The following is an 8,858-nucleotide window of genomic DNA, read 5'->3' as shown; positions in this document are numbered from 1 at the left end:
CAGAAAAGATAGTTTCAGCCATCACCGCTAGTAGTAATAGAGTGAGTGATAGTCCCCGGGGGGGTGAGGACCCCATGTATTAAGATAGGGTATAGCGGTATTTTCGGAGTAGGGGCCTCCTCCATGTATTAAGATAGGGAATAGAATCTGCATGTATTAAGATAGGGTATAGGCGCGTACATGTATTAAGATTAGGAATAGAATCTCCATGTATTAAGATTAGGGATAGAATCTCCATGTATTAAGATTAGGAATAGAATCTGCATGTATTAAGATTAGGGATAGAATCTGCATGTATTAAGATTAGGAATGGAATCTGCATGTATTAAGATTAGGAATAGAATCTCCATGTATTAAGATTAGGTATAGCCGCCGACATGTATTAAGATTAGTTATAGCCGCCGCCATGTATTAAGATTAGGTATAGCCGCCATGTATTAAGATTGGGTATAGCCGCCATGTATTAAGATTAGCTATAGCCGCCGACATGTATTAAGATTAGCTATAGCCGCCGACATGTATTAAGATGTGCTATAGCCGCCGACATGTATTAAGATTAGTTATAGCCGCCGACATGTATTAAGATTAGTTATAGCGGTCGACATGTATTAAGATTAGTTATAGCGGTCGACATGTATTAAGATTAGGTATAGGGTACATGTATTAAGACTAGGTATAGGCTACATGTATTAAGATTAGGTATAGGGTACATGATTTAAGATTAGGTAAAGGGTACATGTATTAAGATTGGGTATAGGGTACATGTATTAAGATTAGGTATAGGCTACATGTATTAAGATTAGGTATAGGCTACCTGTATTAAGATTAGGTATAGGCTACATGTATTAAGATTAGGTATAGGGTACATGTATTAAGATTGGGTATAGGGTACATGTATTAAGATTAGGTATAGGCTACATGTATTAAGATTGGGTATAGGGTACATGTATTAAGATTAGGTATAGGCTACATGTATTAAGATTAGGTATAGGCTACATGTATTAAGAATAGGTATAGGCTACATGTATTAAGATTAGGTATAGGCTACATGTATTAAGATCAGGTATAGGCTACATGTAATGAGATTAGGTTTAGGCTACATGTATTAAGATTAGGTATAGGCTACATGTATTAAGATTAGGTATAGGCTGCATGTATTAAGATTAGGTATAGGCTACATGTATTAAGATTAGGTATAGGCTACATGTATTAAGATTAGGTATAGGCTACATGTATTGAGATTAGGTATAGGCTACATGTATTAAGATTAGGTATAGGCTACATGTATTAAGATTTGGTATAGGCTACATGTATTAAGATTAGGTATAGGCTTCATGTATAAAGATTAGGTATAGGGTACATGTATTAAGATTAGGTATAGGGTACATGTATTAAGATTAGGTATAGGCTACATGTATTAAGATTAGGTATAGGCTACATGTATTAAGATTAGGTATAGGCTACATGTATTAAGATTAGGTATAGGCTACATGTATTAAGATTAGGTATAGGCTGCATGTATTAAGATTAGGTATAGGCTACATGTATTAAGATTAGGTATAGGCTACATGTATTAAGATTAGGTATAGGCTACATGTATTGAGATTAGGTATAGGCTACATGTATTAAGATTAGGTATAGGCTACATGTATTAAGATTAGGTATAGGCTACATGTATTAAGATTAGGTATAGGCTTCATGTATAAAGATTAGGTATAGGGTACATGTATTAAGATTAGGTATAGGGTACATGTATTAAGATTATGTATAGGCTACATGTATTAAGATTAGGTATAGGCTACATGTATTAAGATTAGGTATAGGCTACATGTATTAAGATTAGGTATAGGCTACATGTATTAAGATCAGGTATAGGCTACATGTATTAAGATTAGGTATAGGCTTAAGATTAGGTATAGGGTACATGTATTAAGATTAGGTATAGTGTACATGTATTAAGATTAGGTATAGGCTACATGTATTAAGATTAGGTATAGGCTACATGTATTAAGATTAGGTATAGGCTACATGTATTAAGATTAGGTATAGGCTACATGTATTGAGATTAGGTATAGGCTACATGTATTAAGATTAGGTATAGGCTACATGTATTAAGATTAGGTATAGGCTACATGTATTAAGATTAGGTATAGGCTACATGTATTAAGATTAGGTAAAGGCTACATGTATTAAGATTAGGTATAGGCTACATGTATTAAGATTAGGTATAGGCTACATGTATTAAGATTAGGTATAGGCTACATGTATTAAGATTAGGTATAGCGGTCTTAATGTATTAAGATTAGGTAAAGGCTACATGTATTAAGATTAGTTATAGCGGCCAACATGTATTAAGATTAGTTATAGCGGTCGACATGTATTAAGATTAGTTATAGCGGTCGACATGTATTAAGTTTAGTTATAGCGATCGACATGTATTAAGATTAGGGGTATTTTTTGAAAAATTGTTGAGATTTTTGTACATTTTTACGCCGTTTTTTCAATAATTTCTTAAAACTCTCTTCTGATTGGTTGAAAAATCCAGTTGAAAAAAAAACAAATGAGTTGAAACAGGGCAAAAAGAGACACAGATTACACATTAAGCAAAAATACAATATAAAAACAAATAAAAGTGATCAAAAATTAAAAGTTGACTAGTACTATACAACTTCCATCAGAGTGAACAGTTTGCTATGTGGTGCACTTTTTTTAGCATTAAAAAACAATAAAAAGCTCAAAATTACGCAAAAATGATGTCAAGCAGCATAAAACCTTCTGAATCGAATCAAACTTTACAAAAATTTTGCAGAGTTCTTGCAGTTTTTGCAGAATTCTTGCAAAATTTTGGCTCCATTTTGCATTTCAAGCTAGATTTTGATCAAATACTTGATTCTGATTGGTTGATATTACCAGTTATAAAAATCCAATGAGTTGAAAAATGGCAAAAACACACAGAGATTACACATTAAAGCAAAAATACAATATAAAAACAAATAAAAGTGATCAACAAATTTAAGGTTGACTGGTACTATACAACTTTCGTCAGAGTGAACAGTTTGCTATGTGGTGCAAGTTTTTAGCATTAAAATTCAATAAAAGGTTCAAAATTACGCAAAAATGATGTCAAACAGCATAAAATCTGCTATATCGAATTAAACTTTACAAAAACTTTACTGAAAACTGAATTTAAAAATTCAAAATTTATCCTAGATGTTCTAAGATGAGCTTTAGCCGACATTAAATAGCAAGATGGCGCAGTGGTAGCGTGCTGGGCTCATAACCCAGAGGTCGGTAGATCGAAACTACCTCTTGCTAATCTGATATTGTCACAGTACTAGTGAACTCGTAATCACTCATAACTTGGAAAAACATCAAATAATAGAAAAGCAAATGAAATAGAAATTAAAAAAAAGACACAAAGTAAACTGAGCACATTAAAATACATACTCAATCTAAGGTTTACATGGGAAAAGTATCAGGAAACTGAAAACTGAGCCGCAATTACCCAAGTGGGTTAATAAAGTCGATGAAAAGAACAACTTGCGTAGCTAACTGAGTAATAGTCACAAATGTTAAAAAAAATAATATCGACTTTATTAGCTAGCATGTTCTGTTTATTATGTTTTTTTTGCACTCAATTTACATCGAAACAGGAGAACTACTACTCACACTCAATAAAAAGCTAGTTTTAAATCGTGCTTAGTCGATTAGATTCTATGCTAAATATTTAGAAAAATGTAATTTTTAACAATTTAATGTACTTTATGTCATAGAGTGCCCTTTTCTATATGTTCTAGATTAAGTTAAATACTTGATTCTGATTGGCCGAAAAGATTGACCTTCATGAAGAAAATGAATTGAACCAGTACAAATATAGAGAGATTACAATATGAGCAAAATACAATATAAAAACTACAGAATATTGATCAACAACTTATAAGTTGACTAATGCAATATAAATTTCGTCAGAGTGAACAGTTTCTTATGTGATGCAGATTTTGCCATCTAATATACAATGACAAAGCTCAAAATTAGGCTAAATTGATATAGAGTGGCATAAACTCTACTAAATTGAAGCAAACTCAACAAAAATTTGTAATTTTTACGAAACACTAATATAAAAATGAAAAATTATATTTTCACCCATCAAAATTTATCAATTTCAAGTTACAAATTAAAGACTTATAGAAAAAAGACAGATAAAAGACTAATACACACAATTTTTGTGCTAACTAGAACATAATCAGTTGATTCGAAACAAATTTTGTGAAGAAATGTGGCTCTCCACAAGAATTTCTCAAGACCGGTAAGGAAAGCAAAGGACTTTGCGCGCCGAGTTCAACCATTCGTCTACGTGATACAGCTGAGCTGCAAAATTAACAGAAGAAGTACAAAACTCATACAATAACCGTTGCGTATGGCATAAAACTCGTCTGTTCGACGCATAGTATCTGTAAAAGTTATAATTTGTCTTCCAAAATATCTCAGGAAAATCAAAAAACGATAAGAACTTGCCTACCAAATTCTTTTTGAGATGGATTGTCAACAAAAATTAGAGGAAATTTGCTAAAACATTTCTCATGTCAAATAACAAGGTCTGGTAGTATTTTGTGTCGAGGGCAATGATAATGCAATATTACAGCAAATTGATAATTTCGTCAGCTTGCTACGTGTTTATTATGTTACACAGATCAAAAAAGTTCGAACACAACCAAAATTTTATCGAGTGGTTAACAACGCTAGAACAATTATCTAATGTCAACTTTTTATAAAGATTTTTAAGTGGAAGGATTTTACCTATTAAGAATGAAAAATCTTCCAATTGATACAGTTATGAAGCTAAAAATGAGTAAAATTGTTATAATTTAGATTTTCTTTTGTTCAGGTTAGCCTAACAATCAAATCATCGAAATGAAAGATACACACTTACGTCATACTGTGACCATACTTTGTGCATTTCACTGGGAGATTTTTATCGAGAGCAGGCATTGTTATGTTAGTTCAAGATAAATTGGGTAAAAATCAGGTTAAATTGCGGAGCAACTGAATCTGAAAAAACAGAAAGTATAATGATTAAAAGCTGCTACGTAACTTTGAGCTACTCGACAATGACTCATCACTTCCATATATGGAAATGACGTCATTTCTATTTTTATATTCAGGCGACATGTCAGAACATTCTAGAAGATTGACACCAATTGCGACAGTTCTGCATATAATTAACTAACTTTCAGTTTAAATGTACAAATTCATTCCGTGGCGAAAAATTCGATCTTTACACTTTTTTCTCATTTTCCTCTCACTCTTATTTATTAAGCTTTACTATAATTTTTCCATATAGAATATCTCACCAAAGAAAATACAACCAGAAAATTATTCTTTAAAAATTCACAATTGTTCTAGCGCTTTGAATAAATGTAGTCCAAATTTGTGTATCTCAAATATTGATAAAACTTACTGTCTGAGATCAAATTTAGTTTTATTGAAAATAGAAACTAGCGCATAAATTTGCTTTCAACACAACAAGAGAGAGATCAAGAAAAAGTTTCCATCTATTATTGAAGAACAAATTTACGTTGTACAACTTAATGTTGTTGTAATAGAACCTCCCGCCCAATCAGACTTCAGCTTTAGAAATCTAATTCTCAAGATAAACGATTTCATTTTATGCATTGCTTTTTCTATTTTAGTTTTCTTTTATATTAACAGGGTTTTACTTGATACCGTATTCATTTGTGAAAAATGTTGATCAAAAATCATTTACAACTTTTGGAAAAAATTTACAAAAGAAAGGAAGGAATCGCTGATGCTTACAGAGTAGACGAAATTGATGTTGACTCCTATTTTTTTTTACAATTTCTTGGATGTTTTTACTCAAAACAACAGAATCATCCGATTTAGTAAAGGATTTGAATATGCAACCTTTTCTATAAAAAAAATTCGAGTATGATGACTACATAACAAAACAATCTTTTGACTTATCGTCAGAACTACACATCAACAAGTATGAAATGCTTTTCATATTGAATTCTGTCCCAGAGACAATGGAACAGTACAGAAATTTGTCTCAATCTATATATATCCCAATTCCTGAACCGTTAACAAATACTTCATCTCTGCAGAGTGCGCTGTTCTTTCATTATTACAAGGACTACAATGAAGAGGGAGTAAGAGTACGATTTGGAATACGACTCCCCAACATTTATATACAAAAATTTAGTTCCAAATTTGGAACATTTTCCGAGATCGATTCAACGAGATGGAGAGAATTTATCAAAGCTTGACTTTTTTGGTCAATTACGTCAACTCATTTCTTCTAACTTATCCATCTTTGGCTGTTAACTAGGGTAAAACGTGTAAAAGTTACCTTTTTTGGTGTTTATTCAGTATTGAGCTTACTTGTTTCGGATAGTAATGTTAGATTTTCTATGAGTTGATTCCTTCTTTGATAAGTTTACAACTGTGAAATTTCCTTTTCTGGAAAATAACGTCATTTTTTCTGCTAAATATTACTCTTTTTGGAAATTTTGTTCTCATTGGTTGGAGTTTGGTATAAATAGAGCTGAAAAATTCACCCAGCATCACTTGCTTTCTGTTCTCTAAAAACAACATCACCTCTTTCTCAACTACCTTTGACTCTAGTCTCACCATATTGAGAAATGGAATTTACAGTGCAGAACAACAGCCTTCTCTACTCAGTTTCTTTCACAGAGGAGACTGCTCGGATAAGCATCAGAGATCTATCGAATGGGCTCTACGAGTCAGTTCTAACACTGCCTATTACAGTGTGGCACATTATTGAGCACCAGCGACAACACTTTGACATATATCATCAGGGACAGGTTCCAATCACGGAGAATCAGCTTGGAACTCACGCAATGGGTCACGAAGTTGCTGTGATCAGTGGGCATCACTATCCTCACATTAATGGAACAGATTTTCCAGACAACTACGTCGCTGGAAGCATTCAGTACACATTTCCGTGGGAGGAAGGACAGATTCCCAACAACTGGTTCAATACACCGGAGACAAGTCAAATATCCAGTCCAGCGCAGCAGAACAACCTTGTCCAGATAGTGAGCAATGCTGGCAGCAGTCAACAAAGCGAATTGAGTGTGGATACTAGCACCACGTGGTCATTTAACGATCTGGAAAACTTCGATCCAGCTCAGAATTATGGTTCGACTGATATGTCGACTACACCGTCAATGACAACCCCCTCCATAGAGAACGGAACAGCTCACAACCCCATTGTGCTGACTGATGATTCAACTCCCATCAGTGATCGACCTACAGAGCCTCCAGCAATCATTGAAAGAGTCCGTTCATTTGGCAATGAAATTCAAAACTTGTCAGATTACGTTGTGAAAACTCTTTTTGAATAAATTTGATAATGTAAATTTTATACTTTGTGATGTATTTATACTTTTGTTTGAATTCATTTCTTTTTAAGCTGAACTATTTCTTTACTCCAAAAACTATGCAGGCTATGTTCAATCAAAAACACAGCAACTTTTGTCGAATTTTACATACACTTTGATAAAAAATTCTGCTTCTTAACAAAAAAGTCTATTTAAAAATTGATTTTTAAGAAAAAAATTGAATTAGTTTTTCGATTTTTAATGAGAATCTTTGTTTTTATAATTGATATTTATTAAAACAAAACAAGTTCGAAAGTTGTCATTTTAAAATGTTAAGAAAAATTCTTTTTTTTGCGCAAAATCATACCGTAAAATGAAGAAAAATGAATATTTTTTGCGTTGTTAAATGACACATTTTGAACTTTTTTTCGACATTTAAGAGAAATTTTATAACTCGATATTTGATATTAAAGAGAGAACGTTGAAAACTTTTTCGATTTTTAAGAGAAAACTTTGAAATTTTTTTTTGATTTTTAACAAAAAAGTTGTTTCATTTTTCAATTTTTAAGAAGAAAACTTCTTTGTAAAAATGATATTTAACAATACGTTAATTCAAATCATAAGAAAATACAAATCACAAAACACAAACAAGAACTTAAATACGTAATTTTCGAATTTCAAGATACAAAAGTGGATTATCAATTACGCCATGACGATCTGACAAACAATCAACAATCTTTATAAATTCACTCTCATACTTTGAGTTTCTAAGGGAATGAATTCCTTCTAAATAAGATGATCCAAGGGTTTGAGTACTCGCGAATCTGATTAGGTATACCCTACATGTATTAAGATTAGGTATACCCTACATGTATTAAGATTAGGTATAGGCTACATGTATTAAGATTAGATATAGGCTACATGTATTAATATTAGGTATAGGCTACATGTATTAAGATTAGGTATCGGCTACATGTATTAAGATTAGGTATAGGCTACATGAATTAAGATTAGGTGTAGTCTACCTGTAGCCTCTACCTAACCTTAATACATGTAACCTATACCTAATCTCAATACATGTAGGCTATATCTAATCTTAATACATGTACACTATACCTAATCTTAATACATGTAGACTATACCTAATCTTAATTCATGTAGCCTATACCTAATCTTAATACATGTAGCCGATACCTAATCTTAATACATGTAGCCTATACCTAATATTAATACATGTAGCCTATATCTAATCTTAATACATGTAGCCTATACCTAATCTTAATACATGTAGGGTATACCTAATCTTAATACATGTAGGGTATACCTAATCAGATTCGCGAGTACTCAAACCCTTGGATCATCTTATTTAGAAGGAATTCATTCCCTTAGAAACTCAAAGTATGAGAGTGAATTTATAAAGATTGTTGATTGTTTGTCAGATGGTCATGGCGTAATTGATAATCCACTTTTGTATCTTGAAATTCGAAAATTACGTAT

The 8,858-nt window shown here is 32.1% G+C and overlaps 1 non-coding gene across 1 annotated transcript; it reads left to right on the top strand.

Moving 5' to 3' along the window:
- The first annotated feature begins 3,243 nt into the window (after nt 1-3,243).
- Nucleotides 3,244-3,315, top strand: Trnam-cau (transfer RNA methionine (anticodon CAU)). The gene has a single exon. It is a non-coding gene; the product is annotated as a tRNA-Met (tRNA).
- Nucleotides 3,316-8,858: the final 5,543 nt, after the last annotated feature.

This window comes from Convolutriloba macropyga, chromosome 9 (assembly GCF_964194025.1).
Source record: "Convolutriloba macropyga chromosome 9, txConMacr16.3, whole genome shotgun sequence".
NCBI classification, from domain to species: domain Eukaryota; kingdom Metazoa; phylum Xenacoelomorpha; order Acoela; family Convolutidae; genus Convolutriloba; species Convolutriloba macropyga.
The sequence above is the reverse complement of the archived record's forward strand: the minus strand, read 5'-3'. Positions and strand labels throughout refer to the sequence as shown.